The sequence below is a fragment of the Mus musculus genome, chromosome 1 (genome assembly GCF_000001635.26).
Source record: "Mus musculus strain C57BL/6J chromosome 1, GRCm38.p6 C57BL/6J".
NCBI lineage: Eukaryota > Metazoa > Chordata > Mammalia > Rodentia > Muridae > Mus > Mus musculus.
In genome coordinates this window covers 100,003,473-100,017,351 of record NC_000067.6, presented here as the reverse complement: position 1 = coordinate 100,017,351, position 13,879 = coordinate 100,003,473, and the positions used below count along the sequence as shown (strand labels likewise).

Genomic DNA, 13,879 nt, shown 5'->3' with positions numbered 1-13,879 from the left:
CTCTCTCTCTCTCTCTCTCTGTCTCTGTCTGTCTCTCTCTCTGTCCCTCTCTCCATGGAAACTTACAAGTCCCTTCTCCTCCAGGACAGGATGTTATTGGACCCAAATTTGGGAAGCTTTTATGAACAGGAGTATAGCTCCCAGGAATTTGAAAGAGTAATCACTGTCATTGGCTCCACACTTAGAGATTCACCTGTAGATCCTGCTGAGAAACCAGTGTTGCCTCAGGAAAGACATGCATCCAAGTCCTGTGGCCTGCAGCCAGGAGAGGACTGGGAGAGAGCAAAGACGAATGCTTGCAAGTTACCTACAAATTCCTAAATTTGGCTTTTCCACCAATCCCCATCTGTCCCTTCAGCTAGCCTACAGCTATCATGATCCTTTTCCCCAGCACCAGGATTCAGTTGTCTTTCAGTCTAGCAGCTGCCACGACTCTTCTCCACTATACTTCTTCTCTGAACCTGATATGGTTTACTATGGACTCAAGATGGAGGCAGGTAATTTAAAGATGACAGCAACATGGAACCCCATTCATCATGAGGTATTTATTTATCCCATTCTACCAGTGCTTTTAACAATGTGAGATACCCAACTTCACTGAGCTGCTCCAAATGAAGTAACTGGTGATTGTGACCTATAGGCCCCCAGCAACTCAAAGGAACTCTTTATTTGTCAAATGCATCATGGTCTAGTGTACCAATTCAGCCTTGACTATTGGTACAGAAAACAATGTTGGCTGAGTCACTCTTTGGAAGAAGTTCCCTATTTGTGATCTTAGGCTATAAGAAGAAATTTTGCACCAGTCTTCTGCAGGCCCAGCTGTTCTTTGCAGCAAATATACTTTTTTTTTGCACCTTTGCTCATGACTTTGCTATTTGTACATTTCTTCAGTTTTTTGAACAAGGAACACTACCTAGAAATACCACCATCTTCAAGATATCAGCTATGCCTCCTTTTGAGAGTAATTTACTATGGGGAGAGGTTTCTATGGACTGTTCATATTCTCTCCAGGAAGGAGGGGTAATGAGAATCACTGGAGTATTGATTCCCTGCTGCCACTCAGTTGTATGAAAAGATGCCTTAATTGAATTTAGATGGGTAGGACTAAAGTACCTAGGTTGGGGATTAATAAGAAAAGGATGTTGCATCTATGAGGCTATGGGAAAGACAGAATCCATGCTGAGTGAAGGCCCTCTAACATAACAATGTTTCAGTTGTGAAAACCTGTGGGGAATTGGGCTAAGCAAAGACAGGCTGGTCTCCAGTAGAACTGAGGTCTGAACCCTGAAAATGGTGATAATTCACCTACATGATACGGTAGGCATTCCCTCATGCTCCTGGAACTCTGGCTCCTGCCTAAATTACTGCTCCCCACAGCCCCTACAAGGGAAGCATGGCTAGAAGTCACATAGGCAATAGCCCAAGCTTCTGACCTTCAGGATAAACTCCTCCCTAGTTATCTAGCAACAATAAGATAAGACAGCATACTTTAAAAAGGGCTGTTCAGCCCCTGCTTGCTCTCTTACTTTTTCACTCTCTTAATTGTTTCCCTCTTACCCTTCACTCTCACCCCCTCTCTCCTCTCTCTTTGTCTTCTCTCCGCTCTCCTCTCCTCTCTCCCTCTTATTCTCTCTTTCTCTCTAGCCTTTCCTTTCTCTTTCTTTCTCTCTCTTCTACCTTCTTTCTTTTCCCCTACCTTTCTACAATAAAGCTCTAAAACTATAGACAGTCTCTGCTCATCATTGCTGCGCTCATTCTTGAGGTGTTGGGAACCTCTCTTTCTTCATCCTTTTCTCCCATAACCCCAGTGGTTTTAGCAAAGTAGCTCCAGGAATCCCAGGTAGGGCTGCCCCTTGCCACCCCTTGAAGAATGGGTCAGAGGCTTAGATGCCCACCAGGGGATGAATGGAAGGTAGACAGCAGCCCTCCCACGCCTGACAGACGAGAGAATAAGTAAAACTCTGGTGGTGTGAGGGTCTTCCCCTTCCCCCTCTTCCCCTGGGCCCCCTTTTTAGTTCCCAAACCCATTTGATTAACTTCTCACCTATAGTCTATACTTATGTGTTTTTATTGTCGATTTAACACAATCAAGTTGACAATTTAAAAGAAAATCTCAATTGAGGGGTTACCTGGATCAAATTTTTCTGAAGGTGGACATAATCACTTATAGGTGGTAAAACACAATCAAACAGGTGAAAGAATTGAACAAAACTATCCAGGATCTAAAAATGGAAGTAGAAACAATGAAGAAATCACAAAGGGAGACAACACTGGAGACAGAAAACCTAGAAGAGAGAACAGGAGTCATAGATCTAAGCAACACCAACAGAATACAAGAAATAGAAGGCAAAATCTCAGGTAAAGAAGCTGCCATAGAAAACAATGACACAACAGTCAAAGAAACTCCAAAATGCAAAAAGATCCTAACTGAAGATATTCAGGAAATCCAGGACACAATGAGAAGATTAAACCTGAGAATAATAGGTATAGAAAAGATTAAAGATTCCCAACTTAAAGGGCCAGTAAATATCTTCAAAAAATTATAGGAGAAAACTTGTATAACCTTAAGAAAGAGAAACCCATAAACATAAAAGAAGCCTACAGAAATCCAATAGATTGGATGAGAAAAGAAATTCTTTCTGTCATATAATAATCAGAACATCAAATGCACAAAACAAAGAAAGAATATTAAAAGCACTATGGAAAAAATGTCAAGTAACACATAAAGACATACCTATCAGAATTACACCAGACTTCTCATCAGAGGTTATAAACACCAGAGGATCCTGGGCAGATGTCATACAAACCCTAAGAGAACACAAATGCCAGTCTAGGCTACTATACTCAGCAAAACTCTCAATAACCATAGATGGAGAAACCAAGATATTCTATGACAAAAACAAATTTACACAATATCTTTTCACAAGTCCAGCCCTTCAAAGAATAATAAATGAAAAACTCCAACATAAGGAAGGAAACTACACCCTAGGAAATGCAAGAAAATAATCTTCTATTAACAGACCAAAAAGAAGATAGCCACATAAACATAATTCTAACAGCAATGAAAACAGGAAGCAGCAATCATTTTTCCTCAATGTCTCTTAATATCAATGGACTGAATTCCCCAATTAAAAGACATAAACTAACAGGCGGAATACATAAACAGAATGCAACATTGTGTTGCATACAGGAAACCCACATCCATAACAAAGATATTACCTTTGAGTTAAAGGCTGGAAAACAGTTTTCCAAGTAGATGGTCCCAAGAAACAAGCTGGAGTAATTATCCTAGTACCAAATAGAATCAGCTTTCTACCTAAAGTTATCAAAAAAGATAAGGAGCACAGTTCACACTCATCAAAGGAAAAACCTACCAAGATGATCTCTCCATTCAAAACATCTGTGCTCCAAATGTAATGGCATCCATATTCATAAAAGTAATTTTGCTAAAGCTCAAAGCACATGTTACATCTCACACAATAATAGAGGAAGACTTCAACACCCCACTCTCATCAATGGACAGGTCATGGAAACAGAAAATAAACAGACACTTTGAAACTAAAAGAAGTTATGAACCAAATGGATTTAACAGATATCTATAGTACATTTCATCCTAAAACAAAATAATATACTGTCTTCTCAAACCTCACTGTACCTTCTCCAAAACTGTCAATGTAATCAGTCACAAAACAGGCCTCAGCAGATACAAGAAGATTGAAATCATCCTTTGCATCCTATCCGTTCAATACAGGCTAAGGCTTATCTTCAAATAACAAAAAAATACAACTGAAAGCCCATATATATGTGGAAGATAAACAACTCTGTATTCAATGATAACTTAGTCAAGGATTAAAGAAAGAAAAAAAAAACTAAAGACTTTTTTAATAATTCAATGAAAATGGAGGCACAACAACCCAAATGTATGGTAAAATATCACTATTTTCAGATGATATCATAGTAAACTTGTGTGACCCCAAATATTCCACCAGAGAACTCCTAAACCTGATAAACACTTCAGCTAAGTGGCTGGATATAAAATTAACTCAAACAAATTACTGGACTTCCTCTATTCAAAGAATAAACAGGCTGAGAAAGAAATTACAGAAACAGCACACTTTACAATAGTCACAAAAAAATATAGAATACCTTGGTGTGACTCTAACTAAGAAAGGAAAAGATCTGTATGACAGGAACTTAAAGTCTGTGAAGAAAGGAATCAAAGAAGATCTCAGAAGAAGGAAAGATCTCCCATGCTCTTGGATTGGCAGGATTAATAGAGTACAAATGGCCATCTTGCCAAATTCAATCTACAGATTCAATGCAATCACCATCATAATTCCAACTTCATACATCATAGTATTAGAAAAAGAAATTTGCAAATTCTTCTGGAATAACAAAAAACCCAGGATATCGAAAAATATTCTCAACAGTAAAAGAACTTATAGTGGAATCACCAACCCTGACCTCAAGCTGTACTACAAAGAAATCATGATAAAAACTATATAGTATTGGTATAGTGACAGGCAGGTAGATCAATGGAATAGAATTAAAGACCCAGAAATGAACCCATTCACCTAAGGTAACTTTAACTTTGACAAAGGAGCTAAAACCATCCAGTGGAAAAAATACAGTATTTTCAACCAATAGTGCTGTTTCAACTGGTGGCTAGCATATAGTAGTATGTAAATATATCCATTATTATTTCATTGTACAAAGCTCAAGTACAAATGGATCAAGAACCTTCAAGTAAAACCAGATTCACTGAAACTAATGTAAAAGAAAGTGGAGAACAGCCTCAGGCACAAAGCACAGGGGAAACTTTTCTGATCAGAACACCAATAGCTTTTTTTTTTTCTTTTTTTTTTCTTTTTTTTTGTAATTTTGGTTTTTTTGTAGTTTTGTTTTGTTTTTTGGTTTTTTTGAGACAGGGTTTCTCTGTATAGCTCTGGCTGTCCTGGAACTCACTTTTTAGACAAGGCTGGCCTTGAACTCAGAAATCTACCTGCCTCTGCCTCCCGAGTGCTGGGATTAAAGGCATGTGCCACCACGCCCAGCTAGAACACCAATAGCTTATGCATTAAGATCAAGAATTGACAAATGGGTCCTCCCAAAATTGCAAAGCTTCTTTAAGGCAAAGGACACTGTCAATAAGACAAAACAGCAACTAACAGATTGGGAAAATATCTTTACTATAACTACACCTGATAGAGGTCTACTATCCAATATATACAAAGAACTCAAGAAGGTAGATTCCAGAGAACCAAATAAACCTATTATAAAATGGGGTACAGAAATAATCAAAGAATTCTCAACTGAGGAATTCCAAATGACTGAGAAGCACCTAAAGAAATGTTCATTTTTTTTTATTAGGTATTTTCCTCATTTACATTTTCAATGCTATCCCAAAGGTCCCCCATACCCACCCCCCCAATCCCCTACCCACCCACTCCCCCTTTTTGGCCCTGGCGTTCCCCTGTACTGGGGCATATAAAGTTTGCAAGTCCAATGGGCCTCTCTTTGCAGTGATGGCCAACTAGGCCATCTTTTGATACATATGCAGCTAAAGACAAGAGCTCCCGGGTACTGGTTAGTTCATATTGTTGTTCCACCTATAGGGTTGCAGTTCCCTATAGCTCCTTGGGTAATTTCTCTAGCTCCTCCATTAGGGGCCGTGTGAACCATCCAATAGCTGACTGTGAGCATCCACTTCTGTGTTTGCTAGGCCCCGGCATAGTCTCACAAGAGAGAGCTATAACTGGGTCCTTTCAGCAAAATCTTGCTAGTGTACGCAATGGTGTCAGCATTTGGAAGCTGATTATGGGATGGATCCCTGCATATGGCAATCACTAGATGGTCCATCCTTTCGTCACAGCTCCAAATTTTGTCTCTGTAACTCCTTCTATGGGTGTTTTGTTCCCATTTCTAAGAAAGGGTAAAGTGTCCACACTTTGTCTTCGTTCTTCTTGAATTTCATGCGTTTGGCAAGTTGTATCTTATATCTTGGGTATCCTAAGTTTCTGGGCTATTATCCACTTATCAGTGAGTACATATTGTGCAAGTCCCTTTGTGATTGGGTTACAAAAAAAAAGAAAAAAAAAAAAAGAAGTGGGATCCCATATGTATGGTTTTATTAGAGGAAGTGTGTCACTGGGAGGCTCCTGCTTGTTATTTGAAATGTGAATCCTCAAATGTCCTTGTTCCCAAACACATTTGTTCCTCAAATGCATCATTCCTCAAATGACTTTGCTCCAAGTCATGGACTCTAACCCTATAGGACCATAAGTCCAAATAAACACTTCCTTCTTTGAGTTGCCTCTGTGGTGGTATTCTAGCACAACGACAGTAAAATAACTAATGTAAGAGTAAAAAAAAAAAAAAAAAAAAGAAAAAAGAAATGTTCAACATCCTTAGTCATTAAGGAAATGCAAATCAAAACAACCCTGAGATTCCACCTCACACCAGCCAAAATGGCTAAGATAAAAAACTAAGATAACAGCAGATACTGGTGAGCATGTGGAGGAAGAGGAACACTTCTCCATTGTTGGTGGGATTGCAAGCTGGTACAATCATTCTGGAAATCAGTTTAGTGGTGCCTCAGAAAACTGGACATAGTACTCCATGAGGATCCAGCTGTACCACTCCTGGGCATAAACTCAGAAGTTTCAATAACATGTAATAAGGACACATGATCCACTATGTTCAGAGCAGCCTTATCTATAATAGCCAGAAGCTGAAAAGAACCCAGATGTCACTCAACAGAAGTATAGATTCAGAAAATGTGGTCCATTTACACAATGGAGTACTACTCAGCTATCATAAACAATGAATTCATGAAAGTCTTTGGCAAATGGATGGAACTAGACTAGGCCGGGGCCTAGCAAACACATAAGTGGATGCTCACAGTCAGCTATTGGATGGATCACAGGGCCCCCAATGGAGGAACTGGAGAAAGTATTCAAGGAGCTAAAGAGATCTGCAACCCTGTAGGTGCAACATTATGAACTAACCAATACCCCGGACCTCTTGACTCTAGCTGCATATGTATCAAAAGATGGCCTAGTTGGCCGTCATTGGAAAGAGAGGTCCATTGGACACGCAGACTTTATATGCCCCACTACAGGGGAACGCCAGGGCCAAAAAATGGGAATGGGTGGGTAGGGAAGTGGGGGGGGGTTATGGGGGACTTTTGGGATAGCATTGGAAATGTAACTGAGGAAAATACGTAATAAAAAAAAAAGAAAGAAAGAAAATATCATCCTGAGTGAGGTAACCAAATCACAAAAGAACACAAATGGTATGGTCTCACTGATAAGTGTATATTAGCCCAGAAAATTGGAGTACCCAAGATACAATTCATAGATTACATGAAGCTCAATAAAATGGAAGACCCTTGGTTTCATGAAGGTTATATGCCCCACTGTAGGGGAATGCCTGGGCAGGGAAGTAGGAGTGGATGGTTTGGCAAGCAGTGGGGGTGCGGGGGGGGGGGGGCGGTTAGGAGGTTTTCTGGGGGAAATCCAGGAAAAGGGATAACATTTCAAACGTAAATAAAGAAAATATCTTAAAAAAATAAAAACATGGAAAAATTAAAGATTTTGTTTTCATTGCTGAATTGAATGAAATTCAGCGCTAGCTCAAAGGTTTTACTGTACCCACTATGCTCAAAAAATATGTTTTAAATATATAGTTATGGCATCTATAACAGCCCAGAAGTAATTGCTTTCATGCATTCATTTGTTTCTGTATTTGATCATATGCAAGATGAGAAAGGCAGTGGTATCATCAACCACATTCAGTTGAAAGAGAAAACTAAGGAGAATAGAAAAAGGAAAAGAGGGAGAAGAGAAATGGGAGGGAGAGAGAGAGAGAGAGAGAGAGAGAGAGAGAGAGAGAGAGATCGATCTTCTTCAAGTCATCTCATGTTCTGGTCTTCAGTGCTATAAGGCATTATAGAGTATTTTCAAACATTACTTTGCCGTCAGGAGATGTACCATTATGTTGTGAACACAGCTGCATCTCTGTCCACATTGGAATGATAGTAAAAATGAACTTACTGGTTCATTTACCAATTATTTCAATCCACTACAGAAATGTCTAAGAGGTGCCCAAGGTAATTAGCTTCAAACACATTCAAAACTTAAAGCTTTGAGAGTTTTGTCTGCTGTCTATGTGTCTTTCTTATATTCCCCTCTTTCTTATTCTCTTCCAATACAACTGGCCTGGGATTTCTTCTAGTTTATAGAAGACGATATCCAGCATGATCCTCCTGGACTTCATTCTTGCTCTGTTTACTACCCATCCTTTGCTTCTTAAGATGGTTGAGCACTGAACTGTGCTACAATCTTGTTATTTTTGGTGTTAGTAATCAAGCTACAAAACTCTATATCACCTGAGAGATGTGCTCCTGGACATATGTCTGAGGGATCTTCTTGATCATATTATTTGATGTGTGAAGGTTTGTGGTGTTAAATGGGAATGGTCCCCATGGGCTCATATATTTGAACACTTGGTCATTAAGTAATGGCACTACTTGAAAGGGATTAGGAGATGTGGCCTTATTGCAGGTACAGTGTCACTAACTTTGATGATTTCCAAAGCTCAATCCAGGCCCAGTGTCAGATGCCTGCAGTACCAGATGTAGTACTCTCAGCTACTTCTTGAAGACAATGTCTGTGCACAATATACTATGCTCCCAACCATGATGATAATAGAATAAACCTCTGAAACTGTAAGCAAGCCTCAATTGAGTACTTTCCTTCATAAGAGCCATAATCATGGTGTCTGTTCATTGAAATAAAACACTGACTAGGAAAGGGCTAATCTTAAATATTGGCTGGACCATTTCTTGGGCTGGGCATTATGGTCTGTTTAAAATGGACAAAGTGAGCTGAGCACTCGCACGAATTTATCTCTATGCCTCCTTATTGAAGATGTGATATGAACAGCTCCTGTATACTTTTGTCTTACTTTCCAATTATGATAGATGGTAACCTAGAACTGTGAGTCAAAATAAGCCCTTCCTCCTTAAGTTGCTTTGGGTAGAGCACTTAATTGTAGGAAAAGAAGCTAAGGCAAATCCACATACTGCATTTCAGACAGAGCTATTTGGACACTTTAATATATATCTAACTTAGTCCAAGCATTTTTATAAAACCCTAACTGGTTGAATATATTTAATAACATGGACATTGTTTACTTTTTCTTGTTATTTTATTTACTGTGACTGTGCTTATCAGTTCTGCCACAAGACTTACTCCTGGTGATTGGTACAATGGTCAAGTATGTACATGTCATTAAAAAATCTCTTGAGAGAATATCCTACGTGGGATAATAGCACATTATGTGCATTATTTATAAAAACACAACTGAGTGAATCAGCAGCAGGTCAAGGGTAGCATGGCCAACTTTTGTTATTATTGAATTATTATCATATGCACATATATATGTATGCCTGTGTATTCATGGATAAACACATAAATAGGTACATATACATGTGTGTGAATAAGAGTAGAGGTCAGAAGTCAACCACTGTTGCCACTACTAAGGATCCATGCCGATAGATATTTTTCTAAATAGGTCTCTTACTGGAACCTGAGGCTTTCCCATTAAGCTGGACAATCTGCAGAAAGCCACATGGATCTGCTTGCCTCGGCATTGGGATTGCAAACACATATCAAGACTTCTGCTGTATATCTGGGTATTGGAGATCAAACTCAGGTTCTAATGCTTTGTTAGCAAGCAGTTTATTACATAAGGTTCCTCCTAAGTCCTGTCATGATCTACTTTAATATCAGACACTCTGTTTCCCTAAGAGGGTAACTTGGAACAGTTGGTTCTTTTATTCTTTGCTGTGTGTTCCAGGAATTAAACTCTGGTCACCAAGTTGGCAGAAAGTGCTTATTCCTTCTGAGTCATTTACTGGCCTATAGTAGTAGTTCTTTTTAGATCTAGCTACAAATAATTTTAATATTTAAAAGAAAATAAGCAAGCTAACTATTCACCTTTCTAATTATTTAATCAGTGTTAGTTTTGTCATGTCTTATTGCTACAGTTTAAAATTTGTGAATAATATTGTTTGGACGTGAACTCAATAATACTTTGGTGGGTGTGACTTGAAATTGTTCATTGATGCAACATAGAACATACTTCTATATGGTATTAATGTTTCAGGCCAATTCAGAGAAAACACAAAAATTAAGGGTATCATCAGTTTTAAATCATTATAATAACATTTGAAACATTTAAGCCCATGTTATTTTGGGATGGAATATTTTTACCTCTTTATATAATCTTCCCTTTTTTCCTTTGATTAATATTTTTACACAATAAGATTTGTCAAATATATTTCCTATATGATATGTGTACAAGTTTTATTAAATTAAGGTTTATACAAATTCACAGAATTTACTAATTTTATTCCCCTATGATTCAGAAGATGAATTGATCTAATTAGAAATTAGGAGCTGCATCAAAATATTCTTCCACAAAGATATGAGATTCTAACACACAATCAAAGAAATTTAATTTGGAATATTTAGGTATTCATCTTGTAGTTTTTCAGTCCCTGCCTTTCTCATGTTGGAATATTTTCAATATGATCCTTTTGCTTTTATTTCAGTAAATGTAATTTTTCCAAACACACACACACACACACACACACACACACACACACATACAAAAAGCCAACAAATAAAAATCCCTACAGCTTATTTGGCTCAACTTATGTTTGGGTAATTTGAAAGGAATAATTTTTTTACGGATTAAAGATACTGGAATGTAGCCAGCACTAATTTGGCCTGGATGGTTCAGGATAATAACCTGAGTAGTGAAGCCAGCTGCTTCCACAGGTGGGTCATTTTTGGTGTCACTAGAAACACTGCATCATCTAACATCTTTGACTGGCATGTTCTTTATATTGAAGCCCATATTGTCCCCAGAAAGAGCTTCACTCAAAGGCTCATGGTGCATTTCAACACACTTGACTTCAGTTGTTACATTGACTGGAGCAAAGGTAACCACCATTCTGGGTTTGAGAACAACAGTCTCCACTCGGCACACGGGGACAGTGCCAATTCTCCAAATTGTATAAACAACCTGAAGGGGCAGTTGCAGAGGCTTATCCGTTGGACCAGTTCGTGGCAGGATATAGTCCAAAGCTTCAAGCAGTGTGGTGCCACTGGCACTGTCATCCATGCTGGTGACTTTCCATCCCTTGAACCAAGGCATATTAGCACTTGGCTCTAGCATGTCACCATTCCAACCAGAAATTGGCACAAAGGATACTGTGATAAGGTTGTAGCCAATTTTCTTAATGTAGGTGCTGACTTCTTTGATAACAGTGCATTATAAAACCTTCAGTAGGAAAGAATGTTTTGTGAACCATTTGTGTGTGTGTGTGTGTGTGTGTGTGTGTGTGTGTGTGTGTGTGTGGGTGGGTGTGTCAGTTTTAAATTATTAGTTTACAAAAACAGTACTTTTGAATGGAAACAACTTGACCAAAAATCTGTCACAGAATCTTGAGACACATTAAAACAAGTTTAGTGAGAGAAAACAAAAGATACTGAAAAATGTCACCAATTTAAGATTGAATAATAAGATTAAAATTAAATAAATCTCACTAAAAGAAAAATTACACAAAATGTGCATATAGTCTTTACACTGATACATGCCTGAGAGTGAGCTGTAGTTTCTCACTGATAACATAAACCTGCCAATGTGCTTGGTTATAAAGGATTCATAGATTTTCACAGAGACCATCCTCACAATTACACCTTATTGTTTTTAATACCAATATTTAGTTTAGTTGCTATTTAAATGGTTGTAAGGCAATGTATTTTAGTTCAACATTGAAAAAAATCATGGCTTACATGGAATAACAGTTCAGAGGCTTACATTGTTGTGGTCCCCACACATGGATAACCCAAGAGAAACCCCAGGAGATTTCAAAACTCTGAGTTTTGAAATATCATGGCCAGTTTCAATCGTATCTATTTGTTTTCTAAGTATATTTTGATGGAAAGTTTGGCTTAGTTGTTGGAAGGATCACTTCAATTTATACAAGATTAAATTTTTGGGAGAACAAGAAATTCTTATTCATTCATTTGTATAATTATAGTAATAACTTACCTGGTGATCCCCAAACTCTAAGCACTGGGGAAAGAATAGTAAGCAGTCCCATGCCATTTCAATATAGAACTCTGTCACTTGTTTGTTTCAAGAGTGTAACACAAGAAGACAAACTGAGTTTGTCATGATCAAAAGTTTCTCTTCAGACTGGGCTTGTTAAACTAGAATGATGATCCTTCCAACCAGGGACTCTACTTCCTACAAGAATTCCAATAGCTGGGGGTAGCATCACTAGAATACTCTTTAACTAGATTTTAAAGAGTTATACTTTCTAACAAATCTAAGAAGATTTTTAAATGCCAGTAGAGAAAAACTTTCTTTATATTTCTTGTAAATTTTTGAATGAAAAATAAACACTGGGGAGATTACTCAGTTAGTACAGTCCTTGCCTAGAAAGAATAAGGACATGAGTTGGTAACCCAGAACCCCCATGTAAAGAAAGAGAACTGCATACAATAGTGCATGCTTTTAATCCCAGTTCTGACACAGAGAAAACATTCATATTAGTGGGGCTTATGGATCAGAAAGTCTGGATGACTTCACAAACTCCATGTCAGTTTGAATGTTTATTTTAAAACAATACTAGAGTAATTACATCCAAGGCTCTCTGCTAGCCTTTATATGTGATAGCTACACACACACACACACACACACACACACACACACACACACACACACCATAAACAAATTTTCCATTTTTTTCATTCAATATGGATACATTGTAAGATTGATGTTAGGCATTGTCACCCATTACTTTTCTACTTTATTTACTGAGGCAGTATATCTCATTTAAACCCAAAGATTATTAATATGAGGCATCCAGTGATGCTACTAAGAGAATCCCCTATCTCCATCCTCTAAGGCTAGAAATACAAGGCTGCCTGCCAGGCAGTGTTGACACATGCCTTTAATCCCAGCACTTGGTAGGCAGAGATAGGCAGATTTCTGAGTTTGAGGCCAGCTTGGCCTACAGAGTGAGTTCCAGGACAGCCAGGACTGCACAGAGCAATCAATCCTGTCTCGAACCGCCCCCCCCCCAAATAATAATAATAATACAAGGCTGCCCACATATCATTTACATGAATTCTAGGCATCCAAATTCCTGTGTTCAAGATTGCAGAGTAAGCCCTTTGTCCATTGAGAAATCTACTCATGATCCTATTATTATAAAATGATTTATAGAAAAATACTACATGTATAGGCAGAAAAAATTAAACTTATATTACTCGTTAAAACTGGATGCATTCTTTACTTTTTTATGACCTTTCAAGGCAGAAATGTAATCAATAGTCTTACCCATTGTGAACTCTGTTAACTACAGACTTTGACAACTGACCTTGTAATTTATGTCCATTAGTTCACACTTTTTCTACTGCCTGTAAATCCAGATATAGAACACTCAGTTACCTCTCTAGCACCATGTCTTCCTGCATGACTTCACGCTTCCTGTTCTGATTAAATGGACTCTAAATTGTAAGCCAAGCTCAATGAAATGTTTTCCTATATAAGAGCTGCTGTGTTCATAGTATAATTTCACAACAATAAGAAGATGTTCCAGGACAGAAGAATGGATACAGAAAATGTGGTTAATTTACACAATGGAATACTACTCAGCTATTAAGAATGAAGACATCCTGACTTTTGCAGGCAAATGGAAATATCCTGAGTTACCTGAGTGAGGTAACTCAGATGCAAGAGGACATGCATGTTATGCACTCACTAATAAGTGGATATTAGCAAAAAACAAAAACAA

At 38.0% G+C, this 13,879-nt stretch overlaps 1 protein-coding gene and 1 pseudogene across 2 annotated transcripts in view; both read right to left on the bottom strand.

Moving 5' to 3' along the window:
* The window catches only part of Cntnap5b (contactin associated protein-like 5B), a 718,354-nt gene that overhangs the window by 473,248 nt on the left and 231,227 nt on the right, over positions 1 to 13,879 (bottom strand). The gene's annotated exons all lie outside the window — the stretch shown is intronic.
* Positions 10,768 to 11,337, bottom strand: Gm19029 (predicted gene, 19029; annotated as a pseudogene).